The sequence below is a fragment of the Artemia sp. Qi Xiang Cuo genome, chromosome 3 (genome assembly GCF_049724085.1).
Source record: "Artemia sp. Qi Xiang Cuo chromosome 3, ASM4972408v1, whole genome shotgun sequence".
NCBI lineage: Eukaryota > Metazoa > Arthropoda > Branchiopoda > Anostraca > Artemiidae > Artemia > Artemia sp. Qi Xiang Cuo.
This window is the reverse complement of record NC_142796.1, coordinates 5,245,985-5,272,551: the sequence shown is the minus strand read 5'-3', so window position 1 is coordinate 5,272,551 and position 26,567 is coordinate 5,245,985. Positions and strand designations below refer to the sequence as shown.

Sequence of the window (26,567 nt, the reverse complement as noted above, 5' to 3'; positions counted from 1 at the left end):
TTGGACAAAGTTCATAACTTTCAACCCTCCCCCTGGGGACTTCGGGGGATTAAGTCATCCTAAAGGACATATTTATCATATTTTCAACCATGGTGAACAAAATGGCTATCTCAAATTTTTGATCAGGTGACTTCGGGAAAAAATGAGCATGAGAGGGGGCCTAGTTGCCCTCCATTTTTTTGGTCACTTAAAAAGGGCACTAAAACTTTTAATTTCCGTTCCAGTGAGTCCTCCCACGATATTCTAGGACCACTGGGTTGATACGATCACCCCTGGGAAAAAAACAAAAAACAACAACAAATAAACACGCATCTGTGATCTTTCTTCTGGCAAAAAATGCAAAATTCCACATTTTTGTAGATAGGAGCTTGAAACCTCTAGAGTAGGGTTCTCTGATACGCTGAATATGATGGTGTGATTTTCATCAAGGTTCTATAACTGTTAAGGGGTCTTTCCCCCTTTTTTCAAAAATCAGTCAAATTTTCTCAGGTAACTTTTATGTAGCTTTTGACGGGTAGGACCAAACTTGATGAAAGTTATATATTTGAAATCAGCTTTGAAATCTGATTCTTTTGATGTATCTATTGGTATCAAAAACCCGTTTTCTAGAGTTTCGGTTACCATTGAGCCGGGTCGCTCCTTACTTACAGTTCGTTACCACGAACTGTTTGATTCTGATGCTTCTGTCCTGCTATTTGTTTTCTGGGCTTATGTTTGTTGCATTCAGTTTATCACCTTCAGATTTTGATATCTATAGTTCAGTAAAAATACGGTTTTGGCCCAGCATTTGAGCAACTAAAATGTTTTTGGTACCAAAATGTTAAAAAAAATTCGCTTAATTACATATACAAAATCGGTCGTGTAGAAATGGCCCTTTTTTCAGAGATAGGGACTAAAATCTTTATATTGAATTTCTGCAATATTTTCTGGATTGAAAGGTCGTTTCCTATTAGGCTAATTTGGGTCCGGAGAAATAAAAAATAATATCAGAATTGCAAACTTTCATCGCTCAGTTCCCCCTTTCCACCGAAGCAAGGTCAGAGGGGGCTGAAAAATTAGAATCTTAATTTGTGCAATATTTGATGGATTATAAGGGAGAACGAAAATGACATCAGAATGAAAAAAAAACCATCACTTAGTATCGCATTTCCACCCTAGGTGAGGTCAGAAGGGGTAAACAATACCATTTGAGTAGATTGCTATGTTATACTTCTATCGAGGCCCTAGGAATTACCATGCTATTTGCATGAGGCCCTAGGAATTCCCATACTATTTGCTTGATGCTCTGCACCTTTTCAAAGAGAGTCAGTACTCCCTCACACAGTTTCACGTGCGCATTGCAAAAAGCATGCAAAACCTATAAAGTGATTAAACACGTTTTGAAACTACATGCTATTTGCTTGCCTTATGTTCCCTTGGTACCTTTCCAAACTAAGTGATAAAAAAAAAGAAAAAAAAACATGTCTAGCAACTTCGTTCATCGTGATAGTGTATAAGGTTTGAAATTTACGCCTGAGCCACTACAGTTTGACATGCACATTGCAAAAAAGCGAGCAGTACAAGCGGGGATTCCCCACACAAGTTTACTTCAACTCCACGTTTTCAACCAGATTGTTTTTTTTTTGGACCAACACCCATTTTTTAGGGCCAATCAGAGACAGTAGAGGTTAATCCATATACGATGACTCGACTGGTGATTGGATACAAATAAAAAGGAGTGATTTACATTCGTCCTTGAGATTTTGTATAAATGCTCACACCTTACGATTAAATTTTCATAATGATTTAACATACCATGGATAATACATTAAATATTATTGACATTGAAGCTATGGATACATCAGTTTACAATGTAAGTTCAGTTTACTAAATTTCTTAATTTTATTTCCAAATAAAATCATTTTACCACCCCACTAGTAAATTCAAATTCAGGGTTATAGCCCTCCTCCCCCCAACAATACAAACTACAATATGAAGATTATAGTCGCTAGAAAACGTAAAATACGCACTTTTTTCTATTATGTAAACCTAATCCCCCCTCCTCTGTTTATAAGTTTAATTCATTAGAAATAGTTCTTTTCCTTCAAAAATGTCAGTTTCCCCATTCATTCTATTAAAATGCGCTTTCTTTATCTGCTTAAATAGAACCATCTGTGTTACAAAAAAAGGTCGGTTTTGGAACCAGACTTCGCATGCTCGTGTTATCACATAGATTAATAACACATGTGTTTGTCTAATTCAAGACACTTTGAAAATAGAGATAAAGTTTTTATTAAAATCTTTACTTAAAAGAATGGTACACTAAACTTAGAATATATATACAGCCAAATCGTATTCAAATATTTTCTTGGGAAGAAATTTAAGTTTTGTATAAAAAGGACATAGACCGCTACAAATATTAGAATCGACTTTAGGGGGGGGGAATTTATATTATGGGGAGATGTTTTTGAAATCCCCCTTCCCCCCAAACTCAAAAATTTAATTTAAAACCTTTTTTAAACATTTCTAAAGTTCTAATAGATATAGCGTTACAAATATCAGAATCGACTTTAGGGGATAATTTATATTATGGGAAGATGTTTTTGAAATCCCCCTTCCCCCCAAACTCAAAATTTTCCAAAATTCTACTTTAGAAGCTTTTTTTTTAATATTTCTAAACTACTAATAGATATAGCGTTACAAATATCAGAATCGACTTTAGGGGGTAATTTATATTATGGGAAGATGTTTTTGAAACCCCCCTTCCCCCCAAACTCAAAATTTTCAAAAATTTTACTTTAGAACCTTTTTTAAATATTTCTAAAGTGCTAATAGATATAGCGTTACAAATATCAGAATCAATTTTAGGGGATAATTTATATTATGGGGGGATGTTTTCGAAATCCCCCTTCCCCCCAAACTCAAAATTTTCCAAAATTCTACTTTAGAAACTTTTTGTTTTAATATTTTTGTAAACCACTAATAGATATAGTGTTAAAAACATCAGAATCAACTTTAGAGGGCAATTTATCTGTAAGATAAATTGCCCTCTAAGATAAAGAGGGGTCATTATTTCAATCTAAATTTTTCTTCTTTTTTTTAAGGTTGAGGATTCCTACAATTACTCTCCCCCTCAAAAGAGAGCTAAGGCTAATGGCGATAATCCAATGCAAAAAGTGGAGATAGCTGGCCCATCGGGAGCCACCCACGTCCATCATAGACCGGTACTTCCTTCCCAAGATCCATCCGTGCCATCCTCTATGCAACCGAGTGGAACACTGAAAAGAGAATGGATACTAGCTTGTAACTGGATGCCTAGACTAGATTGCGAGATCACCCCTCATCAAACCTTACTGGGCCCTTTATGACCAATGTAGGATGAGAATTACTTTGTACAGAAAGCCCTTAACATACAAGCTGCAAATATAAAGGTGAGTATTCAAATATTATATCTTGCTAATGATTCCTTTTTCAAAGTCAATCTGAAGGACTGAGAACTGTACCGCTAAACATAATTACAGATTCTAATTTGCATAATAAAGGCTTCGATAAGAGATGTGAGACTTAAAAGTTTCAATTTTATAATTTGCTCCAGAAAATCTTGAAAAAAACAGACTACACATTGAAAATAGGCTATTTTTAGGAGATTTCATGATTTTCACTGTTTTATTGTGTGAGTGTGTGTGTGTGTGAGCGGTGCATGCGCTGCTTATTTTTCTGTCTACTCTATTATTCATTGAGATAGTATATTGAATATTGCAAATTCAATAACGACGTAATGATTTTCACTATTTTGTTGTGTGTTTGTGTGTGACTGTTTGTGTGTTTGAGCGGTGCATGCGCTGCTTATTTTTCTGTACTCGATAATTCATTGAGATAGTATAATGAATATTGCAAATTCAATAACGACGTAATGATTTTCACTATTTTGTTGTGTGTTTGTGTGTGTGAGCGGTGCATGCGCTGCTTATTTTTCTGTCTACTCGATAATTATTGAGATAGTATAATGAATATTGCAAATTCAATAACGACGTAATGATTTTCACTATTTTGTTGTGTGTTTGTGTGTGACTGTGTGTGTGTGTGTGTTATTAACAAAATTTGTAATTTATTATGTATTTCTTCGTTAAATACGAATCCAATTAAGAAAAAAAATTGTTTGATAAATACAACTAAGAAAAAAATAAATAGTGTGCTATAATTGCGATAAAACTTTCCTCAAAGAAAAAAAACTCCATCCATTCATTTTAGTTTCAGGGGGAAGCTACAAAAACAACTGCTTTTCCTGGTCCAGGACTTTGAAATATCATGGGTAATTATCCCCTCTCGCCGGATGAGGTTAGTGAAGGTACGTCATTTAGTATCCCCCTGAATTTTCAATTTACAACGGAGGAAATGGATAGGCTTATGGAAATTGTTAGATCTAATTTTACCAAGAATATTTTTGATAATTACTTTACTATAATTGAATTGGGTTCTCTGCAAATAGGTGGAGGACACGAAAATTGCTTCATGCCCTCGGAACTATATGAATTCAATTTGCAAAAGTCTGCTCTAGTTCACTTACAAACACATAGGGTAGATTTTAATCCCCCCGAGGACAACCTGGTTGACGGGAGTGTCATTTTAAAAGACACTGTAAATGTTCTTCATACCTACATCCACCTAATTTAAGCACTTATTGAGATTTAGATACAGAATTGGGGGGGGGGGGTCCGGGGGGACTAAGGCCTCGGTAAATCACAACGTTTGTAGAAAAAAGGGGACATCTGGAGACATTTTTTATTTTCATTTTTCAACTGGCAATCAAACTTTTTACCCTGGTCTAAATGAATTTGAGGATAACTTTTTCAATTGGTTTAATAAATTAATATCAACTTTGGACACGTTTACCGAGAGGGAAAGCGGGTCCTCAATTTTATACATTGAACAGATGGATCTGAATCTCAGTAGATTTAAATAAAAAACTTTATTTTAAGGGTACCGGGGAGAGGTAGCCAACAAATAAAATGCCACCCAGATATGTCGGCTACCAAAAGGGGTTCAGGTTTTCGGATTTGAAAAGGGACTGCTATGCTTCAGACATTTATTTTTAGAGACAACCCATAAAACTTTAAGAAAAGATTCAACAATGAGAAATCTTCACGGACTTGCACGCAATAGCGGGAAAAATTTCCCTAAAGTAAATTTTGACTGTGTAGGGGGGAGGTATCCGGGGTCCTTAAAAGAAATAACCATATTTTAAAAAGCAAACGAAAATCTTGGGTTGGGGGTGGTTGTTCTCCAGTATGACACGGAATTCGTAAATGGGGGAAAGAAACCAAATAAAAAAGGGATTTTGTATTCAGTTAGGACACCGATGGTAGATAATGTTAAAAATTAGGTTTGGGTTATTTATGAGCCTCCCAAAGATGTAAATTCCTGTGGTCATTTTTTCCCCGTTACGGCAATAAGTTGAGTTTTATCCCAAGGTGGGAAGAAAGGGGATCGTCACTATTGCCTAATGTGCTTTTCCCCATTTAGATTTGAAAGAACATTCACGGATCACATGATATATTGCAAAATTCATGGAAATCAAAGAACAGAAATGCCGGCAGAGGGCAAAGATACTTCACAATTTAAAAACTTCCAAAATTCCCTGCTACAGGTTGATAAAGTATGTTTGGATTGTGAATCAAGTCTGGTGGAGGTATCGGACCCATCAAGGCCAAATATAGTCAAGGAACACAAACTAAATGCGTGTTCCTCTGCACATGCCCGTCGCGATTCTAATGATGAAATGCAGCTGGAAGAGTTTTTTTTTGCTATTGATGAAATGGGTGGCAAGGAGAAGATATCGTTGTGTTTAATAAAAACAGCAAACGATGTAAATTCACGAGTGTGGCACATCAACTACCTCATGTATTGATTAGATAATGAGTAGCTAACCATTGAGAAGGGGAAAACGTTTTTGGTTTGAAAGAATGCTTTTTCCCCAAAAGACTCAGTCTAGGATTATCACCACTTTATTGACCCCAATTCAAAAGGTAAAAGTAAATTTCGGGGGTGGGCTCACAATTCATTTATTTTAAAAATTAAACAGCAACTCTTTCTTCCGGCTTTCATGCATAATTCTAACTACGATCTGAAGTATGTGCTACCAGCAATGGCACATCTTCAAAGAAATGGAACAGCGTATGATGCATGGGTGGTAGACAGCTTTTCCTACCAAATAATTACTAAATCGTCGGAAAAGTTGCTTGTTTTGGAATTTATGCGGAGAATGTTGTTGAAGACGACATTGAGTACACGAATAAAATTCGCTTTTTAGATTCCTATAGTTTTTTCCCTAAATCATTGAGCGAATTAATTCAAGTGCAGAAAAACGATGACGGCTGCAACGCTTTCCCCCTTCTCAAGCAACAATTTCCAAATGATTTATATGATTTGTTGACGGTCAAGGGGATATATCCTCATGATTATTACTGTTCCATGTCGAGATTCGCCGAGGAAAATTTTCCATCGATCGAATCGTTTTACGACAGTCTAAACGATCGTAGGTGCACCCCCGATGAATACAGTTTTGCTAAAAAAGTTTGGATAGGGGGAGGGTGTAAAAAAATGTTTGACTTTTACAAGCTGTATTTGTCGACTGATGTGTCAACTTTGTTAGACATTATATGTAAAACTACGGACAAAATCTATGGGAAATTTAATCCTGATTTAGGATATTATTTTTAATCTCCTCATCTGGTAATAGACCTCATCCTAAAAATTAGCGGGGAAAAATTGGGCTTATCACCGACATCGATCAGCAACTGTTCATCGAGAGGTCAATGAGGGGTGGATACGTTTTTCACGGGGATCGTATCTTGGAAACTGATCCAACTGGATTGAAGACGGGGACAAAATCGGCTGCAGTTGTCCTTCATATGAATTCCCTCTACCCCACGGCCAAATCTCATCTTATTCAACCCTGTGATGACTTTAATTGACTCAATTACCCTCAAGCCTCAAAATTCCCAAACATTGCCAGTGTTGAGGAAAATGGGCCGGTTGGATGGTTTTTTGAAATTGATGGGGAGATACCAGTTGAGGTTCACGACTCAGTAAAGGATTTTGTTTTTCCATGCATCAATAGACCTGTGACTAGGGTTTCTTTGAGCCCCCGCAACAGACGTTTAGTCGAGGTGGACGGATTGCATTGGTCACCTTCAAAACAAAAACTTACTGCTGACCTTCTGCCGAAAAAAAATATTGTTGTACATAATGTGGCTTTAAAATGGATGTGCAACAACGGTTTCAACATCACAAAGGTTCATAGAGCCCTCCAGTTTAGCGAAAAACCCTATCTGAGAACGTGTGTTGACATTTTTGTCAAGAAATGTTCGGACGCGCAGACAAAAGCCAAAAAAGAAATTTTTAAACTTTTTTTGATTTCGACATTTAGTAAAACATGAGAGAGTGTTCGCAATAGGAATCGTTGTGACGTCGTGACCGATCTTAAACAATGTGTTTGAATTATTGCCGATCAAAATTACACTTCCTTTACAATCATTGGCCCGGACATGGTACTATTGAATAGGAAAAAAAGAAGCATTATCCTGAATAAAAATATTGCTGCAGGCAGTGCGATCTTGTATATCTCAACAAAGCTCATGTTGGAATTCTACTACAATGTGGCTAGGGTACAGTGGCCGGAGAAGGGGCAAGTAGAGGTCTGCTATGGGGACACAGATTCTCTACTGCTAAAAGTAAAAACCCCAAACCTACCTGATGATTTGGCGCAGGGTGAAATCATCAGCTCGCGGATGGACTACACTAATTGGAGTGGGATTTACCCAGAGCTAGTGAAACGTCGAGTGCCAAATCAGCTTTTATTTTTTTAAATCAGAAACGGGAAGTGACATGATTTCCTGTGGTATGTTTGTAAGTCCGAAGGTGTACTTTATACAGACACACGACGAGGAAATAAAAAAACGTTGCAAAGTAGTACCCACGCGCTAAGTAGATAAGAATTTCGACATGGACATCTATAGGAATTGTATTGTTCAAAATACAATTCCACGAGCCAAATTGCTGGCAATTCGTTCACTCAACTACAGGAACTTCACTGTAAATATAGAAAAATTGCCATGAGTACCATTTCCGACAAGGTCTATGTTTGCCAAGACGGTGTAACTACCCTCCCCCTGGGGCACTATTTAACTTCCGACCGAGCCGAATGTGTTAGCCATAGGGAAAGTCTTGGTTTGAGTAAATTCCAATAAATTTCCCAAAACCTTGGGGGGGGGGGAATCGCGGCCTTGGGGGGGGGGCGGCCGCCAGCGGGGGGCGCACCGCTACTACCAAAGTTATCTTTTTTTACTTAGAGCAGATTTTTTTTTGTAAATATACATGTTGCATTAAAAATAACTGATGTTATTTTAAGTGTATTTTTCATTAAATGCTGTATTTATAAATAAAGTATATTTATTAAAGTGCTTTTTCTAGTGTATTTTTTAAATAAATGTTTTTTATTATAAATTAAAAAAAGTGTATTTTTCTTTGTTTTCTGTAAAGTGTTGTTTTTTATAATACAAGAAATATGATTCTTTATTGATTTTGTTCTCATTATTATTCTTGAACGGACTAGTAGTAATAGGGAAAATAGTTAGTCATTAGGTAACTAAAGTCTAAAGTTAGTTGTCCAGGTGAACCTGTTGAAGGAAACATGTATCAATTTAAAACACCATTCAGATCGTTTCTGTGTGGCCCATCAATGTCGGGCATAACGGTAGTCCTAACCGAAGTAGGTAAAAATTGCGATAAAAGATGTATGGAAAGGTCGAAACAAATCTATTATTTCTACAGTAAATATCAAGAGTCAAACGATGAGCTAAAAACACTTGACATATCATAATTGGTGCATAGACAATTCATAGAGAAACTTGATGTGTTCAACATTTATAAACCAAACTCTTGGTTGATTATTGACGATCTGGCTGAATCTATTGAACAATGGTGCCAAGAAATGCTGCTATTGTTCACCGTTCGCTCTCATCATGAACAGATTTCCATTACTCTGGTTCTACACAATCTCTTTCATCAGAGCAAATGTATGCGAACACTTGCATTGAACTGCACCTACTATATCATCTACAGTGTTATTCGGAATTCTAGCTAACTAATCATCCTCAATAAGCAAATCTATCGGAGCGCCCCCAAATTTCTACTTTCAGCGTTCAATCAGGCAATTAATAAACCCTATGGCTACATCTTATTAGATCTTAATCAAAATACACCCGAGGATTTGTGTGTAGTCACAGATATTTTTGACAATGAAATTACAGTATATCTTCCCGTGAACAGTAAAAAGATCTATTAGTCGATATAAAGGCACTGACAAAAGGGCATGAATAGGGTTACTGGTTTTTCACTCTAAATGATACGACACCTCAGCTTGAATGAAATATACTCCTACCTGGCGTCAACAAGGACTTCATTTAACAGATAACCCGGCTTTGTTTCAATTTGACCGATGGTAATAATCAACAGTCGGAGGTGGCTCAAGGGCGGGCACAACAAAAATATTCTATTGTGCGTGCATGAGCTGCTAAAAACAAAGGAACGAATTTTAAAAAGAAACGACTTCTTCAAGCGGGCGGTAGCTTTTTCCCACTTTTACTGCAAATAATTGCAGGACTTTTAAACCGTTTTCTCTAGGGAATGGCCAAACAATATAAAATAACTCCCATAGAACTCGCTCTCAGCCATAGAAAATTTCGAGGAAAATATGAGTGAATTCATTGATAACGAGAATATTGAGGATGATGAAAAACTGCTTTTACTTCAAGATGCACTTCGCCGAGGGGACAAACAAACCCTATCGTGCGAAGGCCAGTGGTATTGATCACAAAAAATAATCATCTCCTCAGGATTCTGCTGCTGCTGGAACAAAATTAAAGACGGAGTAATTGTATTCATTTGTATCGAAAATTTGAAATATATGGCCCCACTCATATCGTTAAAAAACCAAACGACTCCTAACTTATCTCATGGAAAGTGGTCAAGATCATATTCAAGTTGATGGCAATGGGAAAGAGATTATGATTCAGGGCAAGAGCTATAATCTTCTCGATTTAATTTATGATATGGTTACAAATCGTAAAGTACTATTATCATTCGACATCTATAAATAAAAATCTCTAAATAAATTAAACTTCCCCAAAGGCCTTATCAGAAATAGGAGAATTCTAAAAAAAATAAATGTACATGCATCAACAACAACACCTTTAAAATATGAACATGAAGAAGAAGAAGAAGATTTTAAATCAATCTTGGAAAAAACTAGCATACCTAGTGGAAACTTGACAATAAGGAGGAGTATCACACCACTGATAGCTAGACAAAAGCGAAGACGTATCAAGTCAACGTCACCACCACCACCACCAACCACCAGTATACAAAAGGGTAGCGGACATTATACCATACGTTTACATTGAAAATGGTTGAATTTCTGAAACGAGTATATGAAATATTGGTGAAGTGGGAATTTTAGGTTCCCCCGCCACTCTTTCCAAAGTCACTGGTGTTCACGCTAAAAGTGTAAAAGACCATTTACAAATTGAATCAAGTTACACTCTGTATAGAAATTATAGACTTCTTGCTAGTCGTTATTGAAAAACTATATCTTATTCCCAATTGTATTTGCTGTAAGCAGATCTCCTAATTCTAGATGCTGTTCAAAGTCGTTACAATGCATTATTTAAGTAAATTTTACTCGCAATCGGTGTTTTTAGTTACTATGCATATGCCATTCCATTGCGCTCGAAGAGAGGTGTTGAAGTTGCCCAGTCTGTTGAAAGTATTCTCGAACAGGATTCGTATAAAAAATTCAAACGGATCGCGTTAGTGAATTAGTTAATCCCCATGTTGCAAAAGCACTAACGAAATATAATACAGTGCTATATCACAGTCATAGCCCTATAACAGCTGTTTTGGCTGAAAAATTGATAAGAACTATTCGACTTTTAATTTTAAGATATTTTACATTGAAAAATATATCTGCTTGTATTCACGATTTAGATAAAATAATGTTAATTAATAATCAACGAGCTCATCGATCATGATACAATTGACACCTTTCTTAAACAATATTCCAATGAAACGATTGTCAAGAAGAAAAAATTCAATGTTGGTGATGCTGTTCGAATTAATAGAACAACTAAGGTTTTTGAAAAGGGGAATTACTTGTGGTCCACTGAACCTTATAAAGTTGTAAAAATCCTAGACTCTAAACCCATAACTTATCGTTTGTGTGATACCAAAGATGAAAAAATTCTCGGTGGCTTTTATGACTATGAACTACAAAAAGTTAAAAATAATAGTGAAATCTATCAAATTGAAAAGATATTAAAGACTCGTACTCAAAGGGGTAGGAAACAGTTACTTGTTCGGTGGCTAGGACACAACTCTGATTTTGATTCTCGGATCAGTGTTGAAGATATTGACAATGCCCAGTGATTTCTATGTAACTTTTATGTCCAACGTTTCCGTTCCTCTCTACAACGACTTGAATCAGACAAGTGATTTTTGGACAAAACTCTCCCCAGCTATAAAATTTGACGGCGCGTATGAAGTGGCTCTTGTCGACTGTATTCTCAAAAATACCTATGACATCCTGAGAAAGGATCGTATGTATGATATAAAAGTTATACCATTCGAGAAAGGATGCCATTTGAGAAAGGATCGTGTGTATGATATAAAAGTTATACCATTCGATTGGTCACTCTTTGTCGACTATGAATGGGTTGAAGCCCTTAAATCTAGCGAATATCCACATGTTAAATTGAAATATATTGAATATGATGATATGAGAGATTTGTATCGTGCAATCAAAAGAAAAATCTCATATCTTAGGAGTGGTGCATTACATTTTAATTATTCATTGGAACACGATAAGATTTACATAACTTCACGTATTGATAGTAAAATAATTATTCTAAATGATGATTTGAAAGATGTTCTCAGCTTAAGACAGAATATAATCAACGGGAATAACTGTAGCACTATTTACGGGATGGATCAAGTTATTTCTGCTGATTATCCACCTGGTTTCGCCTCGGAGTCTTGCATATTTCTCTATGCATCTTTTGTGGAAACATCGAGAGTTGGTAATTCGAATATCCCCCTCCTACGTGCTTTTGAACGAAAAAAATCTCATGGATTTGTTCATCACTATAATATAAAGCATCTTCAGTATGTTCCTGTAAAAACTTCGTATCTGAAACTCTGCCAGTTAACACTAAGAAGTGGATTGGGTGATCCTCTAGCAATAACAAAAGCCTTAGCAATTAAATTTCATTTTCTACCCCTCGTCGACGTAACCAGCGCCACCTAAAATGAACAATATAATAATTCCATTTGTCTGTCCCGAGTTCCATTGCTATGTTGCTGCTTTGAGTCTAAGTCAAATAGGCGCTGGATTGGAATGCTAAAAGGGTCGCACTACGATGTCTGGCCATGATCTTGGTAGCTGGTTTGCTAGACTATTTCGTTCTGCACTACCTCTTGCCAGAAAATATCTTGTACCTGCTGCATCGAATTTTGCTGCCTAAACACTACAGGCCTGGGGGTCGGGTAAAAATTCCAAGGAGAGTGTTAAAGAAAAATATTAGATCTTTAGCAAGAGCCATTGGTAAGCAATTATAACCTCATCAAAATGGGAAGGGATTGAAAAGGATACGTGTGCGTCGTTCACTCATCAGTCTCTACCCAGGCGGGAAGTGAAGGAAATCAACAAGAACATCGAAAAATAAAAAAACGAAGACCAATAAGAAGAAGAAGAAAAAGAAAAAGATTGTTAGATCAAAGAAGGATTTCTTCTCTTAAGATGACTTATCTCCCCCATAAGGAATCACATCCATCAATCAGTTGCTCATTGAATCTGTTCAATGCTGAAAATGTTGATGTCTGTGTCAAGTATGGCTACTATGAACAATTTCATCACGAACAATCCCTCTTGGAAAATATACACTTTCAGATATTTTCCGATGAAGAATGTTTCATTGATTTGTCGTCAACATTTATTGATTCAAGTGTTGTGCTGAAGAAAAAGGCAGATAATACAACTCCAACTGCTGCCGATGGTCTCTCCTATGAAAACTGTATTCTACACAACCTATTCAAACAAATTAATATATTTATTAATGGGTCATTGGTGAGCACTAGCAATAATTTATCCAACTATGCAAGCTACATACAATTTATGATGATGACACAAAAGCATTACAAGGAGTTAAGAGGACAATTACTGGGCTATAAATAACGAAAAGGTGCTGATACTGAGAGTACCTTGACTACTGCAGTGACCCAGGAGTATCATCTTGTTGTAAAATTAAATCATTAGATATTCAATATATCTTAATGGTTACCCGCCAATGTCAAGATTGACATAAAGTTGCAACTGGCCCCATTGAATTTCATTTTGAGAAAAACACTTCCTGCAGCACCCGATGCAAATGTCATTATCACATCGGCAATTCCCCACGTTCGAAAACATCAGGTTATGAGCTCTGTTGCATTGGCAGTGGAAAAGCTAAGAGCCAATGGCAGCAACATTAAACTTCTTGTCCCCCATACGATCACTAATCAACGTCAGATTGCCACTGGTTCTCGTAGCTATAGCGATTCATCATTTATCAATGGAGAAATCCCATCAAAATTGGCTTTGACCTTTGTGAAGAGTGGCAGTGCCGATGGATCCTGGACTGAATCCCCCCATGATTTAATTTTTTCGATCCATCTAGCTTTTTTTGCAAAGTGAATGGTATTTCACTGTAAACACTATCATTTTACAAAAATCCTGTAGAACTCTGTACGAGTTGATCATTCAGTCCCTAGATCATGGCTCTCAATTATTTGAAAATGGAATAATCGATTCAATGTTTTAAAAAAATCATGGGGTTATTATTTTGGACTCGCCGGAGACCCAGGATATGAGCATAGTACAAACAGAGAATATACGTTTAGAGTTTACATTTACCGATGCTCTGACTGATTGTATCACTAAAATATCTCTAAGTCCATTTGAAACCTATTGGGAGATCACACCAGACGGCAATGTTCTACTAGACCGAGCACCATGAACACAAACCAAACAATCAATGTATTTAATTTGGACCCATACATGTCCTAGTGCAAGTCCTATAGCATACCATCGGACTTCATTGAAAAAATTCCAAGTGTTAACAATACCCTAATCATTGTTAATAGCAGTCCATCGACTTTGAAGACTGGCCATTGGCTATGCATCTTTCAAACAGTGAAGAATATTGAATTTTTTGATCCTCTTGGGCTATCGTATAAATTCTATACTCCTTACATCAGCAACTTTATTGAAAGCAGAGGGAAAACCATTATTCAAAATCAACGAAGAGTACAAGATTTAACGACTAACACATGTGGCTTTCATGTACTAATCTTTTTCATGTTCAGATATTGTGTCTATACCTTCAAGCATTATATCGATATATAAATTGACTTACCTCGATTGAACGACTTTCTAGTGGAAAATGTGCTTACAACCGTGTTTAATATTAATTTTAATGCCCTACGAATAAAATGTGCTAAAAATGTATGTGAAATTATTTACTAATAAATGAAAAATGTATGTACATGATAAAAACGATTTTTCTACTCTTTAGATTTCATCTTCTACTAGGTATTTGTCGATAACAACTAATGTGGGTAGATTATCTGAATTCACAGCATACTGATCCTGATGTGCTGCAATGTCAGGGTCGCATTTTCTACAATAGAGTGTAACTTCACTCTTGTCATATCTCTTTGTATAGTCAATGATACTATTCTCATTCATTCTACAGAATTCACATAATTCAATTTGCTTATTTGAAGCAATGTCACAAACAGTGTCCTCAAGGGGAAAATCACATTCCTTCACAGCCAAATAAAAATCAGTGGGCTTATAATCGTAGTAGTCGTTGTCTTAACAACGATGACGTAGAAATCATATTCTTTTGTTGTTCCAACAGTTGAATCGTTGACCCGGCTCCTCCCAGAACAATCTAAAACCACAACGATACCAATCTCGTAGCAATAAACTAAAATCACGCTTAGGATTCTTTCTAATTATACCAGGATATGTATCTACTGATTGCATTTATCATATTGGCAATTGGAGCATAGGTGACCTCTAGGATGAGAGTCACACACCTCTTCAAGACAGGAATTACAACCTTAGTGTTTTCTGCATGCACTATACAATCTCAACTATAGTTTCAAAACGTGTTTGACCACCCTGTTTGGAAAGGTACCAAGGGATTATAAGGCAAGCAAATAGCAGGTAGTTTCAAAACGAATTTAATCACTTTATAGGTTTTGCATGCTTTTTACAATGTGCATGTCAAACTGTAGTGCCTCAGGCGTAGGTTTCAAACCTTATACACTATCACAATGAATGAAGTTGCTAGACATGTTTTTGTTTTTAGTCTTTTTCTTTTTTTATCACTTTTTTTGGAAAGGTACCAAGGGAACATAAGGCAAGCAAATAGCATGTAATTTTAAAACATGTTTAATCACTTTATAGGTTTTGCATGCTTTTTGCAATACGCAAGTGCAACTGTGTGAAGGAGTACTGGCTCTCTCTGAAAATGTGTAGAGCATCAAACAAATAGTTTGGGAACTCCTAGGGCCTCATGCAAATAGCATGGGAATTCCTAGGGCCTCGATAGAAGTATAACATAGCAATCTACTTATTTGTGGTATTTTAATAATATAATATATAATCTAAAAAAAATGGGGATGTGGGGTTCTAAATGATGGAACTTCTCAATTCTTATGTCATTTTCGGTCTCACGTCATTGTGTATTTTCTTACGTATGTTATATGGATTTTTTTCTGTTGCATCCTGTTTATATTACAGTTCATGGTAACGAACTGTAAGTAAGGAGCAATGCGGCTCAATGGTAACCAAAACTCTAAGAAACAGAGTCTTGATAACAATAGATACATCAAATGAATCTAATTTTTATGCTTATTCAAAATATGTGAAATTCATCGAATTTAATCGTACCCATCAAATGTTACGAGGCTGAGAAAATTATGCAAATTGCAGCTATTTTGTTCAGCATAGTCGAAAAATCTAATAACTATGCCTTTGAGGATGACTTAATCCCATAGTTGTGAACTTTGCCCACTGTTTACATATTAATCACACAAAAAACTTTCTGAAAAAGATTTTTTTAAAGAAAAGTAAAGGCCATGTCAAATTTAAGATAAGAAGAAATAGAAATCTACAATAATTCAAACTCAAAACGACCAGAAATTACTATTAAAGAATAAATGAAACCCAAAACGAACAAAAATTAAATAAAAAATCATAGCAAAAAACATACAACAGGTACTAATGTAAATGAATAAATAAATCTTAAAACGACTAACGCTTAAATTGAATATATAAATCAAGCTTAAAACGAACAAAAATATTTGTTATCGAAGTATGAAAGGGTTGGTGGAGGGGGGAGGGGCTAGGTGCCATCGTATCACTTTTGACCCTGAAAAAGGGAACTAGAACTTTGAATTTCTAATTATTTGAGTTCGATCTGAAGTTTATGCAACCACTACTTCCATAAAAACCTTAAATGCCCCCGAGGCACAAATTATAAACCTTAGTTTCCCCAGAAAATGACTATCTCAAATCGATCGCATATATTTAAGGAAAATAGGGCGTGGAGGTAAATGCCCTTTGATCACTTTGGACTTTTAAAAAGGTGACTGGAACTTTCAATTTCCAATCAAATGAGTTTATACGACCGCCCCTTACAAAAAAATCTTATATACCCCCCCCCCCCGGGGCATAACCTCAAACACTTGTCACTGAGCTCTAGGGGGTTGTGTCGACCCCGGAGTTTTTTGTTATCTGATGTTTCAACTATTTTCAATAAAATGGACATCTCAAAATTTTTATCAGATGGGTTCAGGCGAAAAAGGGCGTGGGGGAGGGCTAGTTGACCTCCGATCTCTTTTGACTCTTATAAAGTGAACTAGAACTTTCAATTTCCATTCAAATGAACCCTTCTGAAATTTATACGAGCAGCCCTTCCATAAGAACCATATATGCCCCCAAGGCATAACTTACAGCGCCTGTCCCTCGGCCCCGGAGGGGTGTGTCGACCCCGTAACTTTTGTTATCTGATCTTTGAATTATTTTAAAATATTGTTTCGGCTGCATTTGGGGAAAATAGGCCGTAGGGGGCTCTTAGCCCTCCCAGTACTTTTGACTCTTAAAAAGGGCACTGAAACTTCCGATTTCTAATCGAATGGGCCCCCTCCGATATTTCTACGACCATCCCTTCTGTATGAACTCCCTTTGGGTAGAAAAAAAATAATAAAACATTGGAGCCGTATGGTCAACTGAAAGTAAATAGCAACGTTAAAACCTAAAACAAACAGAAATTGTTACGTATATAAGGGGGGTCTCCCTCTCGTCAATACCTAGCTCTTACGCTAAAGTTTTTTTTAGTACTTTTAAAAGATCTATTTATTCTAATTAAACGGCCTTTGTGACTCAGGAGTCATTCTTAAAGAATTGGGACAAAATTCGAACTTTAGCGTAAAGTGCAAGGTATTGCCGAGGGGCGACCTCCCTCATATACGTAATAATTTCTGTTCGTTTTAAGTCTTAATGGCGCTCCCTACTTTCAATTGAAAAAAACCTTTTTTTATTAAATCACTTATGATTATATTGTTTCAAACAGTTGGTGGTAACGAACTGTAAGTAAGGAGCGTCACGGCTCAATAGTAACCAAAACTCGAAAAAGAGAATTTTGATACCAGTAGATACATCAAAAGAATCGAATTTTTATGCTGATTTCAAATATATAAGTTTCACCAAGTTTAGTCTTACCCATCAAAAGTTACGAGCCTGAAAAAACTTGCCGTATTTAAAAAAAAAGGTGGAAACATCCTCTAAAAGTGATACAATCTTAATGAAAATCAAACCACCATATTCAGCGTATCAGAAAACCCTACTGTAGAGGTCTCAAGCTCATATTTGCAAAAATGTGGAAGTTAATATTTTTTCCCCGGAAGAATGGATGCGTGTTTATTTGTTTTGTTTGTTTAAGTGACTAAAAAAACTAGGCTCCCTCCCGCGCTCATCCCCAAAATTTGACTCCGTCTCACAACTTTATTTTTTTAAACCATAAAAACTTTAGCGTAAAGAGCGAGGTATTGAGGAGGGGACAGCCTCAATATATCCGTATTCATATACGGAGTAATTTCTGTTCGTTTCAAGTTTTAATGTCGCTCCTTACTTTCAGTTAAAAAAACTTGTTTTTTTTTAATTTAAAATAACAATAGGAGACCAGTAAAAAATTCTTTACAGTGTACTCATAGCGTTTGATGTGGATCAGCTTCCAAGACTGAAAAGAAGTAGGAATAAAATGTTTTGAACAACCCGTGAAGACACCGTGAAGATACGCAGAGACTTAGGTAAAACCCGCTTTGAAACAGTGTTTGGGGATTCAAACCCAACTGAACCAAAGCAAAATCAATAGTACCAATAGTATTGAATCAGTTAAACTGGAAACCACTCTTAAAATTCTATAAATATAATATTTTTTTTAATGTAATGAAGTAAAAAATAGTTTTTATTTTTACTAATTATATTTATATATTTTAAATATTTATAATGTTTTATATATTGTTTTATATTTTTGTTTATTATATTAATATGTTATATTAATAATATGTTTATATTATTTAATATATTATAATAATATGGAATAATAATATGGATAATAATTATATAATAATATAATATATATATAATAATATAATATATATATAATATATATAATATATATATAATAATATAATATATATATATATATATATATATATATATATAATATATATATATATATATATATATATATATATATATATATATATATATATATATATATATATATATATATATATATATATATATATATATATATATATATATATATATATATATATATATATATATATATATATATATATATATATATATATATATATATATATATATATATATATATATATATATATATATATATATATAAAAGGAAAAAATATATATATATATATATATAGGCGGTTCCAGATGTCGTAAGTTCAAAGAAAAGCTGGTTTCTTCTCGTTTTCTAAGTCATCCTCGCTTCAATCAGCAATCCTCCCTCCATCGTCTCCAGATGGTTGTGAAGTTCCAAACAATTTTTTTTTTTTTTTTTCATTTTCTAAACAGTTTCTCATTCAGGCAATCAGAACAAGCTGTAGGCCTACGGGTTTGAAGCTGTAAATAAAGTTGTGCGTTTCCATTTGAATGGAGAAATGGCTTCATTTCTTGTTCTTTGACGAGTTTCGAACCAATTTCAATTTAAGCCTTTTCTGTGTTATTAAATTAGCACTGAAAGGAAGATGTTGTTTTTTTTATATACGGTGTTCTCAGACCGTTAGATGTTGAATTCTTAGCTTCCAAGACGGAAAAGGAGGAAGAACGTCTCGTCCGTTTGGGACCCCAAAGTGCTGGTCATCAATGGTAGTACTGCGACTGCGATCAACAGAACTTGTCAACACGTAAAGATTAGAATTGAACACGGTATTCAAACAACGACACATACTAACTTCTAGAGCTCTAACACGGATAGACATACGGACTAACCTATAAAACACAAGGAACGAATTAAATTTTCGAATTAAGTGTAATTTTTTTTCTATTTATTTGAAATGTATATACTGCTATGACTAATACTTTGCTCTTTTTGGTCCTAAAATGAGCAGCTTCCTTATTCATCATAAGTCCTATTCCCTGCCTACGCACCCCATCCCTCCTGCCTCAATGAATAAATTCAACATCATATAATTTCATGTTTCCTACCCTTGGAATATGGGTTTCTGAAACTCCTACCAAGTTCAGTTCAAACGTCTTCAAAACCTGCCGATATAGAATTTTTAAGTCTCATGCTACCATATTGTCAGAACCCCTTTTAAAGTGGTCACAAAATTCTGTTATCAGGTCAAGAGCAAGAATTTTCCACCTCTGATTTAGAGAGTTTTCTTTGTATCCCAATAAACCAGTTTACCAAGTTTAAAAGTCACCGCGAAAATTTGCCCTTTTTTCGAAAAAAGGGAGAAATCCCCTAAAAGAACTTTAATGAAAATCACACCATGAGATTCAGCGTACCAGAGAACGCTATTATAGAAGTTTCGAGGTCCTATCTGCAAAAATGTGGAATTTTGTATTTATTTTTTTTTGCCAGAAGAAAGATGACGGATACGCGTTTAATTGTTTTTTGTTGTTATTTTTTTTCTAGGGATGATCGTATGAACCCAGTGGTCGTAGAATATCGCGGAAGTGCCCATTTGAACGGAAATTAAAAGTTCTAGTGCCCCTTTTAAGTGACCGAAAAAACTGGAGGGCAACTAGGCCCCCTCCCACGCTCATTTTTTCCCAAAGCCACCGATCAAAATTTAAGATAGTCATTTTCTTCAGCATGGTCGAAAAATACATTAACTATCTCTATGAAGATGACTTAATCCCCCACAGTCCCCGGGGGAAGGTCTGCAAGTTATGAGCTTTGCCTAATGTTTACATATAGTATTGGTTATTGGGAAGTATACAGAAATCTTCAGGGGGATTTTGTCTGGTAGTTGGGGGTGGGGGGGGGGTCGGGAAGTACGTGGGAGAATCTTTCCATTGAGGAAGTTTTAATGGGGGAAGGGACATTGCTATGAAGGGGGCGTCGGATCTTCCAGCATTATTTAAAAAACGATCAGAAATTAAATAAAAAAAAACAAGTTTTATCAACTAAAAGTAAAGAGCAACATTAAAACTTAAAACGAATAGAGATTATTACGTATATGAGGGGGTTCACCCCCTATTGAATACCTCGCTCTTTACGCTACAGTTTTCTTTAATACTTTCAAAAGAGCTATCTATTCTAACTAAACGGTCTTTGTGATTCAGGGGTCATTCTTAAAGAATTGGAACAAAATTCAAACTTTAGCGTAAAGAGCGAGGTATTGACTAGGGGGTGAACCCCCTCATGTACGTGTTAAAAATATATGAATATGGAAGCTCGTTACGTAAGTTAATTCATAAGTTACGTATATCTATTACTAATAACAACGTTCATAAATAAAATTAAACAACTTTTTTTCCTTTTTTCCTTTTTCAGTTTTTCCTTTTTTCCTTTTTTCCTTTTTCCTTTTTAAAATCTAGCTCAAACCATGAATGACTTTTTATTTACAAAATAATTTACGCTGCAATAAAAATTAAAATAATATTTTCCTGCATTACGAAATATATTGATGTCTCAAAACCAAATAACGTCCCAACAAAGAACTCAGAAAATCGTCACTGAATAGTTGCAAATTATGTATTGACTGTTTCAATCTTTCATTTTAATCTTATGAACTTTCAATGTTTCTGTGCAGCTAAAAAAAAAAAAAAAAAAAAAAAAGAATAAAGGAAAATAAAAACCTTTTATTGATTTTTTTTTATTTTACTGTGTTTAGTTTTCGTAAATTTCATAGGACTGAAAAGTAAATCTGTCAATATTATCTCTTAATGATTCAGATTTATGACTTTTCTTTCGGGAAGGCGTCATAACATCGACAAAAAAAATCTGTCAGAACTACCAACCGTCACTTCATCCAAAATTTAAAAACTTTGGTTTTTTTAAGTTTAGGGGGGAACAAGTACCTAGGTTAGGTTATGTTACGTATTTAATATATGATATGATTTACCCCCCCCCCCCCCCCACCCCTAATGTGCAAATATATATCCAAAATTTGTTTCTAAACTGTTATATACTTATTACTATTATATAAACTTATAATTTTTTTGGATGTTGTGACGTTTGTTGCTTTTGACGGTTGTTCGAAATGGTAGCACCCCTTCTCTTTCAAATAAACAATGCCCAGGGTTACTTTTATATTGCCTATCAATAGTTCTGTTGTCTGAAGATTTAATCCTTTAAACAGGCAAAGTTAAATAAATGCATACCAAATTTAACAGAATGGGTTTTGATTTGGATGACGGACCCGGATTGTTTCTATACTTGTTTTTTGGATTCCAAGCGATTGGATTACTTAATTTATACCGTGTCAACACTTGCTATGAGATTAGTTTGTTCTTAGCAAACATTCCTACCATCCCCTACTTAATAAGATTGCCTAAGTAGGTTTAGAGATGTGTTTGCTAGTCGATAGAGGTTTGAGGGGAGATTTGAATTCTAAATTAAATTCTTCCTCGTGGATACTAATAGCAGATCGAGATGAAATTTTCCTGAATTATTAAATTTTGCTTTCTTGATTTGAGGTTTAAATTCTAGATGGTTTTTGATGATTTTGATTCCCCTGAGGTCATCTAGTTCCTAAGGTTTCCTCTCAAGTTGTGAACTTTTGGTAAATTTGACTAGTTTATTGAGTTCGAGCTGTTATGAAATCAACAGATTTCTAGAAAAAAAGAAAGCAACGTAGACAATAAGTGGAAGTAAAAAATATGGAATGACACTGCCTCTTTGAGTGTAAACAGAAACGAAAAATATCTTGCCATTTGCACTGTCTCTAATGACAGGCATATGCAAAGGGTGTTTTATTTGGGGGAGGGGGGCAGGGGCTAAGCTTTTTAAAAGCAAACTATATGGAATGAATAAGAAATTATTGGAAAACTATAAAATCTTGAGATTCTGGGACGTGGGGGTCTAAGGGCTTATGCTGTCTTCGGGAGAGGGCCGAAGACACTCTGTGTAATCATCTTTTTGATGAGATAACGTTAGATTTCTAGCTTTCAGTTTAGAATTTAATAATATGCTAGGTAATTTTTATACCTTTTTTTCATAATGTTTTGCATAATTGTACTTCTACCTTTATAAATTTTCTTAACCAACTTTTTTTTTTACAAATTTTTGCGGTGACTTTTAAACTTGATAAACTGGTTTATTAGGATACAAAGAAAACTCTCAAAATCAGAGGCGAAAAATATTTGCTTTTGACCTGATAACAGGATTTTGTGGCAATTTTAAAAGGGGTTCCGACAATATGTTAGCATGAGACTTAAAAATTCTATATCGGCAGGTTTTGAAGACGTTTGAACTGAACTTATTAGGAGTTTCAGAAACCCATATTCCAAGGGTAGGAAACATGAAATTCTGTGATGTAGAATTTATTCATTGAGGCAGGAGGGGTGGGGGCATAGGCAGGGAGTAGGACTTATGATGAATAAGGAAGCTGCTCATTTTACGATCAAAAAGAGCAAAGTATTAGTCATAGCAGTATATGCATTTCAAATGAATAGAAAAAAAATTACACTTAATTCGAAAATTTAATTCGTTCCTTGTGTATAGGTTAGTCCGTATGTCTATCCGTGTTAGAGCTCTAGAAGTTAGTATGTGTCGTTGTTTGAATACCGTGTTCAATTCTAATCTTTACGTGTTGACAAGTTCTGTTGATCGCAGTCGCAGTACTACCATTGATGACCAGCACTTTGGGGTCCCAAACGGACGAGACGTTCTTCCTCCTTTTCCGTGTTGGAAGCTAAGAATTCAACATCTAACGGTCTGAGAACACCGTATATAAAAAAAAAAACATATTCCTTTCAGTGCTAATTTAATAACACAGAAAAGGCTTAAATTGAAATTGGTTCGAAACTCGTCAAAGAACAAGAAATGAAGCCATTTCTCCATTCAAATGGAAACGCACACCTTTATTTACAGCTTCAAACCCGTAGGCCTACAGCTTGTTCTGATTGCCTGAATGAGAAACTGTTTAGAAAATGAAAAAAAAAATATTGTTTGGAACATCACAACCATTTGGAGACGATGGAGGGAGGATTGCTGAGTGAAGCGAGGATGACTTAGAAAACGAGAAGAAACCAGCTTTTCTTTGAACTTACGACATCTGAAACCGCCTCCCTGCTGGGCATTATCTCATCAAAGCTAAATATTAAACTTACACTTGAAGTTGGAGAATAGTTCGTTTCGATTACGCGAATGATAAATGAGTTCGTTCTGACAAGGAAATGGACCCTTCGAATAGACCCGGAAACAGTTCTACCTCTTTATTTATTAAATGATCAAGTTATTTAAAATTGTTATCAATTGATAAACTGGAACGAACTCTTACCACCTCTTATGAATGAAACATCATAAAAATAATTTTTACTTCATTACATTAAAAAAATAATATATTTATAGAATTTTAAGATTGGTGTCCAGTTTAACTGATCTCAATAGTATTGGTACTGTTGATTTTGCTTTGGTTGAGTTGGGTTTGAATTCCCAGACACTGTTTCAAAGCGGGTTTTACCTAAGTCTCTGTGTATCCTCACAGTGTCTTCACGGGTGGTTCAAAACATTTTGTTCCTACTTCTTTTCAGTCTTGGAAGCTGATCCACATATAACGCTATTTTTTACCGGTCTCCTATTGCTATTAAAAAAAAAGTTTTTTTTGAACTGAAAGTAAGGAGTGACATTAAAACTTAAAACGAACAGAATTACTCCGTAAATGAAAGGGGCTGTCCTCTCCTCAATGCCTCGCTCTTTACGCTAAAGTTTTTAATTGTTTTAAAATATAAAGTTGTGAGACGGAGTCAAACTTTAGGGATGAGCGTGGGAGGGGGCCTAGTTGCCTTCTAAGTTTTTTGATCACTTAAAAAGGACAGTAGAACTTTTAATTTCCGTTCGAATGAGCCCTCTTGCGATGTTCTAGGACCACTAGATCGATACTATCACCCCTGAAAAAAAAAAAAATAATAAACACGCATCCGTGATCATTCTTCTGTCGAAAAATTTAAAATTCCACATTTTTGCAGATAGGAGCTTGGGACCTCTACAGTAGGGTTTTCTGATACGCTGAATCTGATGGTGTGATTTTCATTACGACTGTATCACTTTTAGAGGGTGTTTCCCCTTTTTTCGAAAATAAGGTGAATTGTTTCATGCTCGTAACTTTTGATGGGTAAGACTAAACTTGATGAAATTTGTATATTTGAAATCAGCACAAAAAATCGATACTTTTGATGTATCTATTGATATTAAAATTCCGTATTTTAGAGTTTCGGTTACTATTGAGCCGAGTCTCTCCTTACTTACAGTTCGTTACAACAAACTATTTGATTTCTTCGTGATGTTTTCTCATAGTTATGAAAACAAATTTTCACGTCAGCATTAGGTGTTTGAAATGGTCGTTACAAATATCATTACAAAGGGAGTCACAAAGACAGCTACCAAGGAAGAGTCGAGTCTTAAAACGACCTGATTGCTTGGGTGTATTACAGCCTTGGCAAGTCGCCAATTAGAAAAATCCTTATGAATCCATTTTGACCTATTGAACTTGGTTGTTACTTCTTAATTAGTCGACTATAATCGGTGAAATTTGTTACTGCGCAATAAAAGAGGTCCACGGAAGCTACCTTTTTTATAATAATTTACGTAGAGTCCCATTGTTTTGAGTTGTAGGAAACCAGAGAAATGTCTACAGAGCTCCTTAAAAGGAGCTTTGTAAAGGACCAAATTCATAAATTATATCTGAAAGAATTTTTTAACTTCAATATTTAGTAAAATAATGACTAGAAAGTTGAAAGCTATAGTCTACTCGGGTAAAGACATTTCTCTGGTTTCCTACTACTCAAAGCAATGAGACTTTTTTTCTCCCTCCTGATTTAGATCTCCTATCCCCTCCTTAATTCATAGGGAATGTGCATCTCTATATGCATCTATGGAGAAAAAAAAAACTTTTCTAATACAAAAATGGGGTAATCAATTCTTCTCAGCCCCAAAAACTTTTTGAAGAGTATTAGGCTCCTCAAAATTAAAATATATTCCCTGCAAAAAGCAGTTTTAGTCAAACGTTACACATATGGCTATCAGCTTTAGCCTATTCTTTGGCAAGGTCTAAAAAAAACACGAGGTTTCTCTTTTTTATTTTACTTCGCACGAAATTCAAAGTGTGCTATCATTTCCAATGACATTTAGTAAGTTCAAACTTCAGTTGGTCAGAATATTTTTTCTGCAGGGAATACACTTCGGATTTGAACGACAGAATTTTTCTATGCTACTACTACTAACAATCACAGCAGCACCAATCCGCCTGAGGCCAACACAGCTACGCACGCTCCTCGTCCTTCCCAATCTATTTGAAGCCTCACACTTTACACCCAATCTAGAAGTCCCCATTTCTCTTAAATCTTTCCTACGACATCCTCCCACCCCGACCGGAGACGACCTGCTTTTCGTTTGGCCCTACATGGTTGGCCAACAAGGACAATCTTTGACATTCTGTCATCGTCTCCGTAGAACGTACCCTAGCCATATCAACCTTTCTCTCATTATAGCCCTAGAAAGTGGGATTGAACCACGCTTTTCGAACAGCTTACAGTTTGAGATGCGGTCAGTCGGTCGGGTACCGAAAAAAATCCGTAGGCAGTTTCTCTGGAAAACATCTAGCAAATCTTTTCCGTTTCTCGGAGCGTCCACGCCTCTTAGCCCCATATTTGACCACTGTCATCACTGTAGCTTCCAATATTCTAATCTTGGTTCGTAGACTTATCTTCA

The 26,567-nt window shown here is 35.5% G+C and overlaps 1 protein-coding gene across 2 annotated transcripts in view; it reads left to right on the top strand.

The window, feature by feature from the left end:
• The window catches only part of Cals (calsyntenin 1), a 292,310-nt gene that overhangs the window by 163,462 nt on the left and 102,281 nt on the right, over positions 1 to 26,567 (top strand). The gene's annotated exons all lie outside the window — the stretch shown is intronic.